Source organism: Eleutherodactylus coqui, chromosome 1 (assembly GCF_035609145.1).
Source record: "Eleutherodactylus coqui strain aEleCoq1 chromosome 1, aEleCoq1.hap1, whole genome shotgun sequence".
In the NCBI taxonomy this organism is placed as follows: domain Eukaryota; kingdom Metazoa; phylum Chordata; class Amphibia; order Anura; family Eleutherodactylidae; genus Eleutherodactylus; species Eleutherodactylus coqui.
This window is the reverse complement of record NC_089837.1, coordinates 90,761,095-90,779,193: the sequence shown is the minus strand read 5'-3', so window position 1 is coordinate 90,779,193 and position 18,099 is coordinate 90,761,095.

The following is an 18,099-nucleotide window of genomic DNA, read 5'->3' as shown; positions in this document are numbered from 1 at the left end:
TTTTTTTGTATATCGGCCGTGCAGAGCATTGCGTCCTGCAGTAATTTTACATTGTCCAGGGCCAGTAGTGCTGAGGCAGGGACAGAAGACATATTTATTGAATATAGGCAGTGGGCCTTTCCAAAAACATTTGGGAAAAAAAATCTATTTGGGCTGCCTGTGACCGTCCTCAGTGTACTGGGTCTCTGCTGGGGGTAGTTGTCCTAATTCATACGCAGCCAGCTAAGTGTTACAGCAGGCTTGCGCAAAATTCTTTCCTGGCTTTGCTGTGCGTTCCGTAAGCGAAGTCAGCCTCCAACCACAGGCCAATAAGCGGCACATTTAATTACAGCATTCTGTTTCTGCCCTACTGGTAATACACCATGCTGAGGGGTAGGGGTAGGCCTAGAGGACGTGGACGCGGCCGAGGACGCGGAGGCCCAAGTCAGGGTGTGGGCACAGGCCGAGCTCCTGATCCAGGTGTATTGCAGCCGACTGCTGCGGGATTAGGAGAGAGGCACGTTTCTGGCGTCCCCACATTCATCTCACAATTAATGGGTCCACGCGGTAGACCTTTATTAGAAAATGAGCAGTGTGAGCAGGTCCTGTCGTGGATGGCAGAAAGTGCATCCAGCAATCTATCGACCACCCAGACTTCTGCGCCGTCCACTGCTGCAACTCTGAATCCTCTGGCTGCTGCTCCTCCTTTCCCCCAGCCTCCTCACTCCGTTACAATGACACATTCTGAGGAGCAGGCAGACACCCAGGAACAGTTCTCGGGCCCCTGCCCAGAATGGGCAGCAATGGTTCCGAATCCTCTCCCACTGGAGGAGTTTGTCGTGACCGATGCCCAACCTTTGGAAAGTTCCCGGAGTCCGGGGGATGAGGCTGAGGACTTCCGGCAACTGTCTCAAGACCTTTCAGTGGGTGAGGAGGACGATGACGATGAGACACAATTGTCTATCAGTGAGGTAGTAGTAAGGGCAGTAAGTCCAAGGGAGGAGCGCACAGAGGATTCGGAGGAAGAGCAGCAGGACGATGAGGTGACTGACCCCACCTGGTTTTCTACGCCTACTGAGGACAGGTCTTCAGAGGGGGAGTCAAGGGCATCAGCAGGGCAGGTTGGAAGAGGCAGTGCGGTGGCCAGGGGTAGAGGCAGGGCCAGACCGAATAATCCACCAACTGTTTCCCAAAGCGCCCCCTCGCGCCATGCCACCCTGCAGAGGCCGAGGTGCTCAAAGGTCTGGCAGTTTTTCACTGAGAGTGCAGACGACCGACGAACAGTGGTGTGCAACCTGTGTAGCGCCAAGATCAGCCGGGGAGCCACCACCACCAGCCTCACCACCACCAGCATGCGCAGACATATGATGGCCAAGAACCCCACAAGGTGGGACGAAGGCCGTTCACCGCCTCCGGTTTGCACCGCTGCCTCTCCCCCTGTGCCCCAACCTGCCACTGAGATCCAACCCCCCTCTCAGGACAGAGGCACTACCGTCTCCTGGCCTGCACCCACACCCTCACCTCCGCTGTCCTCGGCCCCATCCACCAATGTCTGTCAGCGCACCATCCAGCCATCGCTAGCGCAAGTGTTGGAGCGCAAGCGCAAGTACGCCGCCACGCACCCGCATGCTCAAGCGTTAAATGTGCACATAGCCAAATTTATCAGCCTGGAGATGCTGTCGTATAGGGTTGTGGAAACGGAGGCTTTCCAAGGCATGATGGCGGCGGCGGCCCCGCGCTACTCGGTTCCCAGTCGCCACTACTTTTCCCAATGTGCCGTCCCAGCCCTGCACGACCACGTCTCCCGCAACATTGTACGCGCCCTCACCAACGTGGTTACTGCCAAGGTCCAATTAACAACGGACATGTGGACAAGCACAAGCGGGCAGGGCCACTATATCTCCCTGACGGCACATTGGGTGAATTTAGTGGAGGCTGGGACAGAGTCAGAGCCTGGGACCGCTCACGTCCTACCCACCCCCAGAATTGCGGGCCCCAGCTCGGTGGTGGTATCTGCGGCGGTGTATGCTTCCTCCACTAAACCACCCTCCTCCTCCTCCGCAACCTCTGTCTCGCAATCAAGATGTGTCAGCAGCAGCACGTCGCCAGCAGTCGGTGTCGCGCGGCGTGGCAACACAGCGGTGGGCAAGCGTCAGCAGGCCGTGCTGAAACTACTCAGCTTAGGAGATAAAAGGCACACGGCCCATGAACTGCTGCAGGGTCTGACAGAGCAGACCGACCGCTGGCTTGCGCCGCTGAGCCTCCAACCAGGCATGGTCGTGTGTGACAACGGCCGTAACCTGGTGGCGGCTCTGCAGCTCGGCAGCCTCACGCACGTGCCATGCCTGGCCCACGTCTTTAATTTGGTGGTACAGCGCTTTCTGAAAAGCTACCCACGCTTGTCAGACCTGCTCGGAAAGGTGCGCCGGCTCTGCGCACATTTCCGCAAGTCCCACATGGACGCTGCCACCCTGCGCACCCTGCAACATCGGTTTAATCTGCCAGTGCACCGACTGCTGTGCGACGTGCCCACACGGTGGAACTCTACGCTCCACATGTTGGCCAGGCTCTATGAGCAGCGTAGAGCTATAGTGGAATACCAACTCCAACATGGGCGGCGCAGTGGGAGTCAGCCTCCTCAATTCTTTACAGAAGAGTGGGCCTGGTTGGCAGACATCTGCCAGGTCCTTGGAAACTTTGAGGAGTCTACCCAGATGGTGAGCGGCGATGCTGCAATCATTAGTGTCACCATTCCTCTGCTATGCCTCTTGAGAAGTTCCCTGCAAAGCATAAAGGCAGACGCTTTGTGCTCGGAAACAGAGCCGGGGGAAGATAGTATGTCGCTGGATAGTCAGAGCACCCTCCTGTCTATATCTCAGCGCATTGAGGAGGAGGAGGAGCATGAGGAGGATGAGGAGGAGGGGGAAGAGACAGCTTGGCTCACTGCTGAGGGTACCCATGCTGCTTGCCTGTCATCCTTTCAGCATGTATGGCCTGAGGAGGAGGAGGAGGAGGATCCTGAAAGTGATCTTCCTAGTGAGGACAGCCATGTGTTGCGTACAGGTACCCTGGCACACATGGCGGACTTCATGTTAGGATGCCTTTCTCGTGACCCTCGCGTTCCACGCATTCTGGCCACTACGGATTACTGGGTGTACACACTGCTCGACCCACGGTATAAGGAGAACCTTTCCACTCTGATCCCTGAAGAGGAAAGGGGTTCGAGAGTGATGCTATACCACAGGACCCTGGCGGACAAGCTGATGGTACAATTCCCATCCGATAGCGCTAGTGGCAGAAGGCGCAGTTCCGAGGGCCAGGTAGCAGGGGAGGCGCGGAGATCAGGCAGCATGTACAGCACAGGCAGGGGAACACTCTCTAAGGCCTTTGACAGCTTTCTGGCTCCCCAGCAAGACTGTGTCACCGCTCCCCAGTCAAGGCTGAGTCGGCGGGAGCACTGTAAAAGGATGGTGAGGGAGTACGTAGCCGATCGCACGACCGTCCTCCGTGACGCCTCTGCCCCCTACAATTACTGGGTGTCGAAGCTGGACACGTGGCCTGAACTCGCGCTGTATGCCCTGGAGGTGCTTGCTTGTCCTGCGGCTAGCGTCTTGTCAGAGAGGGTGTTTAGTGCGGCTGGGGGAATCATCACAGATAAGCGTACCCGCCTGTCAACCGACAGTGCCGACAGGCTTACACTCATCAAGATGAACAAAGCCTGAATTTCCCCAGACTTCTCTTCTCCACCAGCGGACAGCAGCGATACCTAAGCAATACGTAGGCTGCACCCGCGGATGGAAGCATCGTTCTCTATCCCCACCAAAAACGGGGACCTTTTCACTTCATCAATCTGTGTATAATATTCCTCCTCCTCCTCCTGCTCCTCCTTCTGAAACCTCACATAATCACACCGAACGGACAATTTTTCTTAGGCCCACAAGGCTCAGTCATATAATTTTTGTAAACAATTTTTATACGTTTCAATGCTCATTAAAGCATTGAAACTTGCACCTGAACCAATTTTTATTTTAACTGGGCTGCCTCCAGGCCTAGTTACCATTAAGCCACATTAACCAAAGCGATTAATGGGTTTCACCTGCCCTCTTGGTTGGGCATGGGCAATTTTTCTGAGGTACATTAGTACTGTTGGTACACAAATTTTTTGGGGCCCTTGCCTACAGTGTAATCCTAGTAATTTTTGGCCCACCTGCATTAAAGCTGATGTTACCTCAGCTGTGCTGGGCACTGCAATGGGATATATTGATGTACCGCCGGTGGGTTCCAGGGAGCCACCCATGCTGTGGGTGCACACGGAATTCCCATTGCTGAGTTGTACCTGCCTGTGACTATTTATAAAAAAACGCGGTCTCACTGGGGCATGCAGACACCTTGACAGAATGAATAGTGTGTGGCACATAGGTTCCCCATTGCTATGCCCACGTGTGCAGCTCCTGATGGCGGTGGCACAGGATTATATTTCTCATTGCTTCTGTACAGCATTGTGGGCTATCGCCCCGCCCCTTTTAAAGAGGGTCGCTGCCTAGCCAACCCTCTGCAGTGTGTGCCTGCGATTCCTCCTCATGGCAGACGCACTTATAAATAGACATGAGGGTGGTGTGGCATGAGGGCAGCTGAAGGCTGCGCAGGGACACTTTGGTGTGCGCTGTGGACACTGCGTCCTGCACGGGGGGGGGGGGAGGGGGTTGGCAGCATGTAACCCAGGAGAAGTGGCAGCGGAGTGTCATGCAGGCAGTGATTGTGCTTTGTTGGAGGTAGTGTGGTGGTTAGCTAAGGTATGCATTGCTAATGAGGGCTTTTCAGAAGTAAAAGTTGTTGGGAGGGGGGGGCACTCTTGCCGCTATTGTGGCTTAATAGTGGGACCTGGGAACTTGAGATGCAGCCCAACATGTAGCCCCTCGCCTGCCCTATCCGTTGCTGTGTCGTTCCCATCACTTTCTTGAATTGCCCAGATTTTCACAAATGGAAACCTTAGCGAGCATCGGCGATATACAAAAGTGCTCGAGTCGTCCATTGACTTCAATGGGGTTCGTTACTCGAAACGAACCCTCGAGCATTGCGATAATTTCGTCCCGAGTAACGAGCACCCGAGCATTTTGGTGCTCGCTCATCTCTAGTGCTGAGGTATGTATTTCTGTTTCTGTTATTGTCACAGCCATGGCTTACACGCATCTTCACATTTAATTTGGTGGAAGTGCTGACTTTGTTTTTTTGCTGTAAACACAATCCCCGGTCTGAGTCTTTCTGTGTCGTGAAATACAAGCAGTATATTTCTATATAACGATACAGAATGCCCACTCGTGATCAAAGTAACACCATCCACATGATAGTCTATTGAGCTATATCACTGACTGTCTGAGGGTCTCATTCGGTAGTAATTGTTTTATAACTTTTAGAAATCAAACTTTTGTAAGATATGAATATTCAGAAATTATGGTAAAAAAAGTAAGCTACTGCAAGTGCAATGCCAAGTGTTCACAATGCATTCAAAGAACTCTCAAGTGTCATTTGCAACTTTGCGTGAAAATTAAAAAAAGGGAAATGTGAAAATTGGAATTTAAAGCGCTTAGAATGTATTTCGGCAAGGTATATTTTAGCATTCACACCTCCTCCCATAATGTACCAGAATGAAACATTCCTTTTCATGAAAAAAGGGAAAATTGCAATTTGAGTAAAAGAAAGAAACAGCGCAAAGTACAGCACTCTACAGCTTTCATCCGAAACCCCCTTAGTGTGTCATTGATTTCCCTCTTCAAGTAATGAGAATGGCGAATAGAGCTCCCCACTAACAGTCACTGTGCTGAAACTCTTTGTCATGGACAATGGAGCCGCGAGCAGAAAATAAAGCATTGTCTCAAGATAACAGCTTATCATAGAGTTACTAGGACACCTCCGTGTAAGCAGGGCAGAAAAGAAGAAAGAAGGAAATTACAAACTGAAGAGAGAAGGAGGTAAAGGAAGAAAAGAGGATAGAATGCTATATTAAAAGTCATGTACCACACACACCCCTCACTGAGCTCCCCGTCAATGGATGTTACTGAGCGCGCTGCATGCTTCACTCGAGGTGCAGTTAACAGTCTCAGCATGGGAGACACTGTCAAATTTCTTACATCAGTTAATACCCCAGTGAAAAGGATTAAGCCCAAGACTATTTTCCACCTCAGTAACTCTTAATGGACTTGCTAGAGGTTTTTTTTAATGGTGAGAAACTGGATGCTTAGAGATGAGACGAATCGCTGAGGTTGCATTGATTAGAGATGTAGACGACGCGTTTCACCTTCCCAGTAGTAAACTGAATATTATGGTTTGTTAAACCTTCATCTGAATGAGGAACCGTTGCGGAGATTGCTCTTTATAGCATCAAAGTACTATACGTATTGAAATATGTGAACTAAGCAGGCCAAGGTGGCACAAAGGGTTATCTGGCGGACAGTTCTCAGATTTGGAGGGTTTATAACAAATGCCTTTTTAGAGCTGACAAGACCATGAATATAGATCAGAATTACAGGCTTAACTAGGCCATAGCCAGGGCTTTCTGCTTAAATTGGATTCCAGGATGATTTTCCACTTCAGGGATGGTGTATATGAATCCTCCAGGTTGGATTCCCCAGCTCTCAGTTCTGCAAAGCAATTGCCTGTAGAAACGAAGGAAGAAGAGGATGAAGGAGGAGGGCAACTGCGTCATTCTTGTATCAAAACAACGGCTGCTCTGTAACTGAATAAATAACAAGTCAGAGGCTACAGGGTATTGGAATTTAATCAGCGCTAAATCAAGTGACTGATTCCAAATGACTGTAGATCCCAATCCTTATTAGTAAGATATACTGGAGTAAAGCTGCTGTGGAGGAGAGCATTATTATGTAATGCTATTACATCTTGTAACCCTTTTCCATTAATAGCAACATATGATAACGTCCTCTACTTCCATTTCCCAGCAAAGGATGAAAGGGAAACAAGAAAGTTCACTTAATGAAAGGGTCAGCGCTATTTCAATTACATTTTTTTGTGCAATTTAATTAAAGTATTACACAATGCTTCATGATTACACTTGTGTATAGATTGATTAATAGAGTATTTGATATCAAATAAATGAATCGAGCCTATAAGTCGTTGTCAGGAGACAACTATTCACATGCAAAATATAATTAAGAATGCATTGGAAATTTCACTTACTTACCCAAATTATTTGGACACCCGTATAAGTAGAATGGATCTTGTCTTATTAGCATGTCACGTGTTCTAAACCATGCTACATAAGATGCAGACCCTTGGAGGTGTCAGCTGTAGCTTGTTTTGCTTAACATGCCTTGTTCCAAGGAACCTACATGTGATATTATTGATGGTTGTCACACTATTGCATATACAGGTTATGCTGTTGCACGCAAGGTGTCCATCACAAAGTGTAATGCTTTGGCCCATCTACAATGTTGCAAGGATTTTTGTCATTGGACAGTTAAGCAATGGAGGAATGTTCTATAGATTGACGAATCACGCTACTCCATCTTTAACCCTTTCCAATCCACTGTCTGACGTTTTAAGACATTACGATTTAAGACTGTACAGCTCCGATATTGGAAGACGTCCATCGGGGTTCTTTTACTTCATATTGCCAGCCTCTCTGCTGTCAGAGCCTATCCAACCTGTCACCTCATGCAATACTGGCTTTAGGTGGCAGATAGTGCAGTTGTATAACGGCAGAAAAAGAGTAAGCCCCCTAGGAAAACCAGGATACAAATTGGATTGGAAAGGGTTAAATTAGATGGACGTACCTCGGTGTGGAGGATGCCTGGGGAATACCTTTTTGCCTGAGTGTGTTGTGCCAAGAAGGTTTCGTTATGGTCTGGGAATGTCTTAGGCAGCACGGTCTTGGTCTATTGATTGTAGTGGCAAGACCCATGAACACGGAGGTACACCCTGACATCCTAGACAATGATGTGCTTCCGACAATGTGGTAATACTCTGAAAATGGTGAACAATACTTCCAACAAAATAACTTACTGAACATCTTTGGGACAAGCTCAAACATCACAACATCAAATATGAACCGCTTTCATTTTCTATCTTTATGGACCCAGGATGTCAACTGCAAATCACAGAAAAAAGGGATATACAAAAAAATCACAGAAAGCAGCCATCTACTTACTAATATAGTAAGGCATATCAGAAGGGCAGATATAGACACTACATCCCTCAGCAGACAGACATCAAAACTGCTAAACGAAGAAACATTGCACAGGTGCAAAGTACTGATGAACAACTACTCACACACCTACCTTATACTAAAGGGAATGTGTTAAGGTTTGCTGCTGGGATCTGTTCTATTGCATGGGTTTTCAGCAGCATAGCTTCACAGGTGGTGTTGATTGAGCTGGCTGGGTGTGGTTTGCTACAGCCAGCCAATCCCCAAGGTCTGTTGCTCATATATACCAGCTCCTCTGCTAGAGGCTGCTAGCCTTTTCTCTGTTTGTTCAGTGTGTACAGTGGCGTGCTCCTGTATGTCTGTGCATGTGGCTAGACATGAGGTGTCTGTGCATGTGTCTGGACATGAGGTGTCTGTGCATGTGGCTGGACATGAGGTGTCTATGCAGCATTCAGGATGTTTGGTGTGAACAGTGTCATGCTCCGGCATGTCTGCAGCTCTCAGTATGTGTGGTGGGGACTGTGTCTTGCTCCTGCATGTCTGTGCATGTGTCTGGACATGAGGTGTGTGTGCAGCGTTCAGGGTGTTCAGTGTGAACAGTGTCATGCTCCTGTGTGTCTGTGCGGCACTCGGTACATGTAGTGGGAACTGTGTCTTGCTGTGGGTCTTTCATCATCTAGTACAAGGTAGGTCCCTAGGTTCCAGCGTGGGGCTGTCCCTATTGTGACGATCACCCCGCATGCAGGACAGTTTCTGGAGTTAGCTGTCTCGTTAGTGAAGGGACCCGCAAGACAACGAGGACCTGTGAAGTGGCAAAAATAGAAATCAATACCTTGAATCGTATCTATTTACATCTTTTTATACGTACGGGTATGCTTGGTCATGTTTTGCGTGTTTACCAGCCGATGGTTTGTGTTTGTCTGCGAGTCTGAAGTAAGACTCTGCAGTGTGTTCATGTCCCAGTTTGACGTTATAAAATACACATGTACACAGAGAAGGAGATATTTGTTCATGTCCCTGATTGCCACTAACAGTATACACATGTGTCACTTGGAAGGAATGAACAAAATATACACGTTTCAGGTGTGGACCCCTCCTCTATGTGTGTTATGTCTGTCTATGAGTCCAGTTCGCAGTTTCCATGTTCTATCTAAGTTCCTGAGGTCTTTTGTGAATTGGGCTTAACAGAATGGCTGCTTAGTACCATACTTGCACATATATATAGAATACAAAAGGGGGCAGGCCAAATTGTGCAGGTAGTGCACCACACAGGTTTGCAACCCATTAATGATGCCACATTTCAGCCCAGCGGGTTGCCCTGCACCCCATAGGTGAACCACCTGGGCTCCCCCAGCACTTAAAGCCTGGTTGATTGCTGCAAATATACTGACAAATACAGTTATCTGTTAATATTTTGGTCAAAATACACAACCTCACCGGCCTGTGTCAATGGTCCTTGTTTTCTTGTAAGCCCCTACACTAATATTAATTACAAATAATAGATAAAGGAAAATTCACAACAATCACAGAAAGTGGCCTTATACTTACCGATATATTAATCCAAAATAGAAGGTAGAAACATAGTATCCTTCAACATGCAGACAGTCAAACTGCTAACTGAAGGAGCGTTGTACAGGATGGCAATGGAGTTTAGAATTGTCCCTACCCAACTCATCCACTGAAATCAATGGAGTGGTGAAGCTACATTCTCAGTTCATTCTATAATACCCATAAAATTTAATGGAGAAAGTGGGTACAGATGGGACCCACACCAGTAGAACATTTATGGCATATTTGTGGAGTTATTAACTAGCAATATGAAAATACCCCTTTAAATGACTTCCCCACCAAATTCTAGCAATGATAATACAACTGTGGTCTGGATCTATAATGGTAAATGAAGAATTCATATAATGTACACTATTCTGATATTTGCTACTATATCAACATTCTATACTTGTTAATACAACAGTATGTGACATCACAAACATTGCATTTGCTCTTCAACTTATAATATGATGACTGGGAGTGGGGATGCTAATTAGGTGGGTGGTGTTCAGTCTCTGTCCCATCCCACAATGGTTGTTGCTTTCCAGTTCCAGATCAGTACCACAGTGAAGAGTGGGGAGTAGGGCTGTACCGTCCACTGGTGTGATGTTGTATATTGTGCAACCCTAAAGGATAGAGCAGGAGACAGCACAGCAGGGATAACACAATTTACTTGACTGGCACTTGGTGATTACAATTTTGTAGTACAGAGGCACAAAATAAAACATTTGTATTTCATGGGTGGCTTTCTCTCACCGGCACTACTGCTGTATACCTCTTTCTGTGAATGCGTAGTCAGTGCTCTTCTGTGACCATAGGTTACTGACTGGTATTCTTTACCCATTCTGAGTCTGGTTCCTCCTCAACCTTCTTTTGCTTGCCTACTCTGCTCTGCTTTCCTAGTCATCCGGATTTTAGGTTCTCCATCTTGGACTCTCCTCCAGTGGACCTCCAGCATCTACACACACACACATACACATGGGTATTGTTTAAGATACAGCCTCCGGAAACGAACGGGCGACTGTTCGTTTTGCCTAACTTCAAGGACAGAAACAGTTCAGCAACTTCTTGACAAGTGATGTGATAGGGAGAACTCACGAGGTGACAGGAGAAACCACAGTTGTAGTTATCTGTAGGTCCTGGCCCGGTACCACACATCTCTCTCTCTCAGTCTCTACCGGTTCACACTCATGGACAGAAACACGCTGCAGAACTTCTGGGGTAGTAGAAGTCCCCAACATTAAAGGGGTTGTCCCGCGGCAGCAAGTGGGTCTATACACTTCTGTATGGCCATATTAATGCACTTTGTAATATACATTGTGCATTAATTATGAGCCATACAGAAGTTATAAAAAGTTTTTTACTTACCTGCTCCGTTGCTGGCGTCCTCGTCTCCATGGTGCCGACTAATTTTCGCCCTCCGATGGCCAAATTAGCCGCGCTTGCGCAGTCCTGGTCTTCTGCTCTCTTCAATGGAGCCGCTCGTGCAGAATGCAGGCTCCGTGTAGCTCCGCCCTGTCACGTGCCGATTCCAGCCAATCAGGAGGCTGGAATCGGCAATGGACCGCACAGAAGAGCTGCGGTCCACGGAGGAAGAGGATTCCGGCGGCCATCTTCACAGGTAAGTATAGAAGTCACCGGAGCGCGGGGATTAAGGTAAGCGCTCCGGTAAGCTTTCTGTACGTCCCTGCATCGGGGTTGTCTCGCGCCGAACGGGGGGGGGGGGGGGGGGGTTGAAAAAAAAAAAACCCGTTTCGGCGCGGGACAACCCCTTTAACTAGACCATCCTCTCGGCCTCTTCCATTCTGTGCCTGTGGGTTGAAGGTACCCACAGACAGCTGCCTTGTACTCCTCTCTCTGACAGGACCAGCACAGAACAGCCCTCTACTTATAGCTTGCAAACACATATATCAAGCATCATCATGTGACAGACAAAAAATACATTTCCAGACAGTCAGCTCACATATCAGACAGTTAACTCATTCAGGGCTGCAGCTATGCAACGCACACCATTTTTGCAACATGAAAGACACTGACAACACAATACTGAGCATACACAGCATTCGGGAGGGGCCCTGTTGTACTAGGCCACTACAGTTGCTCAAAAAGCCTTGAGTAAACAGCCGAGGCCAGAGCTGCAGCTGATAGCTATGAAGCATCCAGACTGACCGGTGTGTCAACATGACTTGTTCATTGCGGTTCACCCGTGTTTTTAAATACTTATACTAAACATTTTGTTGTTTTACATTCCTGTATGCGTGTTCAAAGAAACTAATCCTATATGATTCCAGTACGTTTTGTGTTTGATGGCATTTAGATGTTACACTCTTTATCTTGCATATACATATTTGTGTTTTAGTTTATGAATAGAGATAAGCGAGCATACTCGCTAAGGCAAACTAGTCGAGCGAGTAGTGCCTTATTTGAGTATCTGCCCCTCGTCTCTAAAGATTCGGGTGCCGGCGAGGGGCGGGGAGCGGCGGGGGAGAGTGGGGAGGAATGAAGGGGAGATCTCTCTCTCACTCTGTCCCCCCTGCTCCCCCCTACTCACTCCCACAACTCACTGCTCTCCCCCACCGGCACCAGAATCTTTAGAGATGAGCGGACAGGTACTCGCATAAGGCACTACTCGCTCGAGTAGTTTGCCTTAGCGAGTATGCTTGCTCATCTCGATTTATGAACCAATGGTAATAAATGAACTATAATAAATTTGAATCATTGTAATTGAGGCATGTGCCTCTATAAAAGAGAGATAACGTTAATCACATCCAGTGTTCTTGTGGTGGAGGTTATTTCCGAGCTCGGCCTATGTAAACAACCTAATTTGAAACCCAAAGAGATACTTTGGAAAGCAATCTTTAAGCTTTCACTAATACTGTCCTGGTACAACCACTCGCTACTGAGCTTCAGCCATGGGTGTATCCACGGTTTTATTTTATGGGAGGCAAAAAGCTTTAATGATCTTTTGCATGAGCCAAAAATCAGGAACACATGTTTGTTTGAGAATTCGTTCACCTAATTATTGCTCTGGGTGAAGGTGCTGGAGATCAGACCACAAATGAGAAAATGCTCATTAGCTCAGTGATTGTTAGGTTGTGCTTCTGGGACTTGTAGTACTCTGGGTTCTAGGAGCACATCTGCACAGGTGAGGGTTAATTGAGCTGGCTGGGTGTGGTACTTCTGGTCAGCCAATCCCCTGGGTTTGGGGGTAGATATATACCCCAGCCCTTCTGCAAGAGGAAGCTGTATTTCCTCAGTCTTGTCTGCCTGTGTTTGTGCCATGTCAGCTTGCTGCGTGTGTAGTGTCTGGTCAGCTTGCAGCTTGCTGTGTGTGTAGTGTCTGGCCAGCTTGCAGCTTGCTGTATGTGTAGTGTCAGGTCAGCTTGCTGTGTGAGTAGTGTCTGGTCAGCTTGCAGCTTGCTGTGTGTGTAGTGTCTGGTGAGCTTGCAGCTGGCTTGGTGTTTGGTGTCCTGTGCTGCCTGTTTTGTGTCTTGCTAAAGTAGGGACTGCAAGACACGAGGAGCCTTGATCGCAGGCTTGCAGCTTAAGTTCATTGGCCAATGTACGAACTAATCCCTCGTATTTATATTCAGCTTTATCATGTACTTTAGCATGCAAGGTTGTGTGATAAGTGTGCTCTGTCAGTTACCAGTTTGTGCATTTGATTTGTCTGTACATGTCCTGGTTCCGTGTACCACCTATTCAGGGAGAGCAGGGCCGAGGTTCCAGTGTGGGGCCACCTTTATTAAGGCAATCACTCAGCATGTTAGATAGGGTCTCGCCATCTTCCCTTCAGCACAGGGTCAGTTTTCCCTAACCCGTGTCTTTGGGTGACGTTTGTGTGGGCCGCTGCTTATTTGCCTACACGAATGTAACATAATGGTCCCCTTTTTGTAACTGGGGGGGGCATTATGTTGGTGTATGTTGCAACATTTTATGTTGTATGCTTATGTTAAAGTAGATTTGCAGGCTACTGTTCGGTGGCTAGTTGTATAAGGCGCAGTGGTCCTGCTATGCTGTATGTTGTGTTATGCATTTGTTCCTGGTGGTGCTCAGATTGCTGTATAGTTGCATGCGGTTGTTGGAGCGAGGTCCCCGTATTTCCCCGCAGATAGTTTGGACACCTGCTGTTCCTCTTTCCCTGGCGTTCTGGGTTGGTGCACCCAGTAGTGTGTGGTACGGTGACTACACAGGTGCAGCCACTCGCAGGTTCCTCCTTTCCCTTGGCAGGTGCAGCCTTCAAACATCTGATTTCTTGTGCGTGGTGTGGGGTAGTGATGCCTGCCATGATTTTGCTTATTTGCCAGATGGGTGTTCTGGCGTTCCTTCCCGTTGTACAGTGGGTGTTGTGGCTCCATACAGTTTCGGTAGCATGCATGTCATCTGAGTAGTGTTCCAGCAAACGCGTTCTGTAGGAATGCGATACTAGATCCGCATCTGCGCTGTGGTGAGGTGCGCCCAGCAGACATAATCAAGGTCAAGTCTTTACCTTTGCGGCAGAGCCCTGTGCTCTATATACCTGAGCTTTATCCCTTCCCTTGCTGACTAGCTGGCATCCGCATCAGGGCCATAGTGATAAGTCTTGTGCACGCTATGTCATTAGGGAGGGTTGCCACGTTTTTCCCCCTCTGGACTGGTGCACTTTGCTTCACAGGCTACTGTGACTGAGGCTGGTAGTGTGGGGCGCAGTAGTCCTGTTTTTAGGTGCATTTTTTTAACTCTGTCCCATTTTTTCAGCTTTGCCATTTGTGTCAGGGCCTTTGTAAATCCTGTGCACATGGGTGGTTTGGAGGAGTTGCATAAATTTTGTTTAGGCCTTAAAGGTCCACAGGCCCATTTTTAAAGGGGAGGTACTGTTAGGGTGTGCTTCTGGGACTTGTAGTACTTCCAGGAGCACATCTGCGCAGGTGAGGGTTAATTGAGCTGCCTGGGTGTGGTTATTCTAGTCAGCCAATCCCATGGGTTTGGGGGTAGATATATACCACAGCCTTTCCTCAATCTTGTCTGTCTGTGTTTGTGTCATGTCAGCTTGCAGCGTGCTGTGTGTGTAGTGTCATGTCAGCTTGCAGCTTGCTGTGTGTGTAGTGTCTGGTCAGCTTGCAGCTTGCTGTGTGTGTAGTGTCTGGTCAGCTTGCAGCTTGCTGTGTGTGTAGTGTCTGGTCAGCTTGCAGCTTGCTGTGTGTGTAGTGTCTGGTCAGCTTGCAGCTTGCTGTGTGTGTAGTGTCTGGTCAGCTTGCAGCTTGCTGGGTGTTTGGTGTCCAGTGCTGCCTGTTTTATGTCTAGCTAGAGTAGGGACTGCAAGACACAAGGAGCCTTGTTGCGGCTTGCAGCTTAAGTTCATTGGCCAATACACAAACTAATCCCTCATATTTATATTCAGCTTTACTATCTGCTTTAGTGTGCGAGGTTGAGTGATAAGTGTGTTCTGTCAGTTACCAATTTGTGCATTCGGTTAGTCTGTACGTGTCCTGGTTCCATGTAGCACCTATTCAGGGAGAGCCAGGGCTGAGGTTCCAGTGTGGGGCCGCCTTTATTGAGGCGATTACTCTGCTTGTAGGTAGAGCCAAGTCACTTTCCCTGCAGCACAGGGTCAGTTTCCCCTAACCTGTGTGTTCGGGTCACGTTTGTGTGGACCTGGTGCTTATTTGCCCACACGAACGTAACCGTGATCACATCTTTTATTCAGCAACAAAAATCATTTGTCGGAAGTGCAACTCCTTGTGCAAACAGAGATGTTCTAGCTGCAATAACTGTATGTTCCTGAATGATCACACGAACACTCGTTTAAGGACATCCAATACTGCTGGTTGTTTCATGTTAGTGAACGGCGATTGACTTGCAAAAGTGTTGATCAGGGAATAAGTGCTCAAAAATGTGCCTGTATAAAAGAAGCCTTAGGTGAGGCCTGGTCTACTGAAGAATATCAGTTGCAGACAAAGAAGTCCCCACCCCTCATAAATGTTACATGCTCCCCACCATTAAATCACCACACACACACACACACACACACACACACACACACACACACACACACACACACACACACACACACACACACACACACACGCACGCGCGCACGCACGCGCACACACATACGCGCACACACACACACACTGCCCAAAATACAGTTCTTCTCCACATGGTAAATCTCCCCCAAAACAGTAAATTCCCCACACACATGGCAATCCTTTGCACAGTAAATCTCCTTTTCATTAATGGTAAACCTCTCCCAACAGAAAGTACCCACTGCCCATCCCCCTCACTTTTGCACAGTCCAGTTTAATCTTGTCCTTCTTGTCATCAGCTCCTTCTGCTCAAGCGTTCTTTTGCTATGATAAGAGAGAAGCTCCTCCCATGTGTCACCTTGGAGCCTCTCTCCTATTACAGCACAGGAGCTGTGACAGCCAAGGGAGGACAGCACTACACTTCAAATACGGAAAGATGAAGAAGACGATCCATCATGGGGGGAGCTCGCCCCCTACTAGATCCACTGGTGGCTTCAAGCTGCCTTGCTCTTTTAAACTAAGCTATACAAAGCTAATTAGCTTGCACTTGGGAATTTCCAGCTTGCTTACCACAGCCTGGCTATTTGGAGCTTCTCTGTTTATGAGTCTTTTTACACAGGACGATTGTCGGGCACTTAAGCGCCTGACAGCCCCCCCCCCCCCCCCCCCACCATCAATAATTGCAATAATTGTTCCTGGGCTTTCACAGGGGAGTGAAAATTGGGCAGTGAAAGGAGTCGGAGATCACTTCGCCCACCACCTCCATTCACAGTAAACAGGCAGTCGCTCATACATGAATGACTGCCTGTTTACACAAGCTGATCATTGCTTGATTTTTATGCCTGAAGAAACTAAACGACGAATGAATTATCGTTTATCATTCAATTGCTGCCGGCATTTACACTGAATGATCAGATTCTCAAGATGCAACAATAATCTGAATGATAATTGTTTCCTATAAAAGGGCCCTAATGTAGCACATAACTCCAGCACAAGAGAGATAAAGTAGCCACAACCTAAATACAAAAAGAACAGTTATAAAATACTTCTCAGACTGTAATAAAACAGCTTCACAAACCATTTCATATATTAAACTTTATATGCAACTCTGTGGGTGCCACAATAACACATAGGTACTACTGAATTAATCATTTAATGCTAGTAACAGGCTAATAGTTAAGACCTCATGCATTGACACAATTAACAATATCCTTTTTAAGTGATCCCTTTTTAATGAAGTGCTGACTGCTGTAAGATAATTAAAAGCCAATGTGTTTCTTTGGAAATTGACTTCTACTGAAAACGTGTTGTCTAGTTCTGTGACAGAGCATGACAGAGCGATGCTCCCTAGGTAAAAGCATGTACCAAGTGACAACTTTCCATATGCTATATACTAAAAAATAAACCGCAAGTCAATCAACATTGTAGTCAGAGTCCGACAATTGGTTTGTCCAATGTTCTGTGGTGCATTCACTGTATAATGTGATAAGGACCTTGAAAGAAGTGGCCACTACATTGTCGATGGTTAAAGCAAATGAAGATGCTCAATAAGGTAAAAGACGCATGGTTAATCCTTCAGTATGATGGCCAGGGTATGTACTGCATAATTAATAAGCAATCTAAATGTACAGTATATAGTCCTCACACCCTCAATTTATTTCTATTATCTCGACAAGTAGACTTATTTGCTTCTACTAAATTCTGTTACATTCGTGCAGGGCACAAGTAACTCTCACAGACATCACCAACATGTCTAAACTTGGTACGACTAATATCCAAAATGGACCAGCATGTACATGAATTAAGACACCAGCAATATAGGACTAAGAATGCTATTCCTGACGCCTGTAATCAAGGGCACCTAGCATGTCCCTAGTTGGTGAATAGGAAAGAATATATAGTAGATGCAAATTCTATCTATCTATCTATCTATCTATCCATCTATGATTTATTCACCTTAGCCTAGCTCGATTATATATATCGAATCACTGGAAATTCCAGATGTCACAGCAAACACTTCTGGTATATACACAATCTCAAGGTTCACAACCCACAGGGTCTCCGTTACTGTCCCCCACCCGGGGCATATAGATGGTGTCCTTCTCTTTCAGACCTTTGTGATAGGCCCAGACTGGTCTACACAGACCTCAGGCTCCAAATGCCTGATGACTGCTGCTAACTTTCCCCTAAGTATGGCAGGAACTGATACTTTTATATTACTTCCTGCCACACCCACAAGTGTTCTCTCACCTCTAGTACATGAATGTTTGTCTACAGACCCCTACAGGCTATTCTGTGTACTGCCCTACAATATATATAAAATAAATACAATTGCATTATGGCTGTTTGGCTGACTATGGAAACCACCTTCCTGTGAGCCAATCAATCCATACAGCAATGAGATATTTT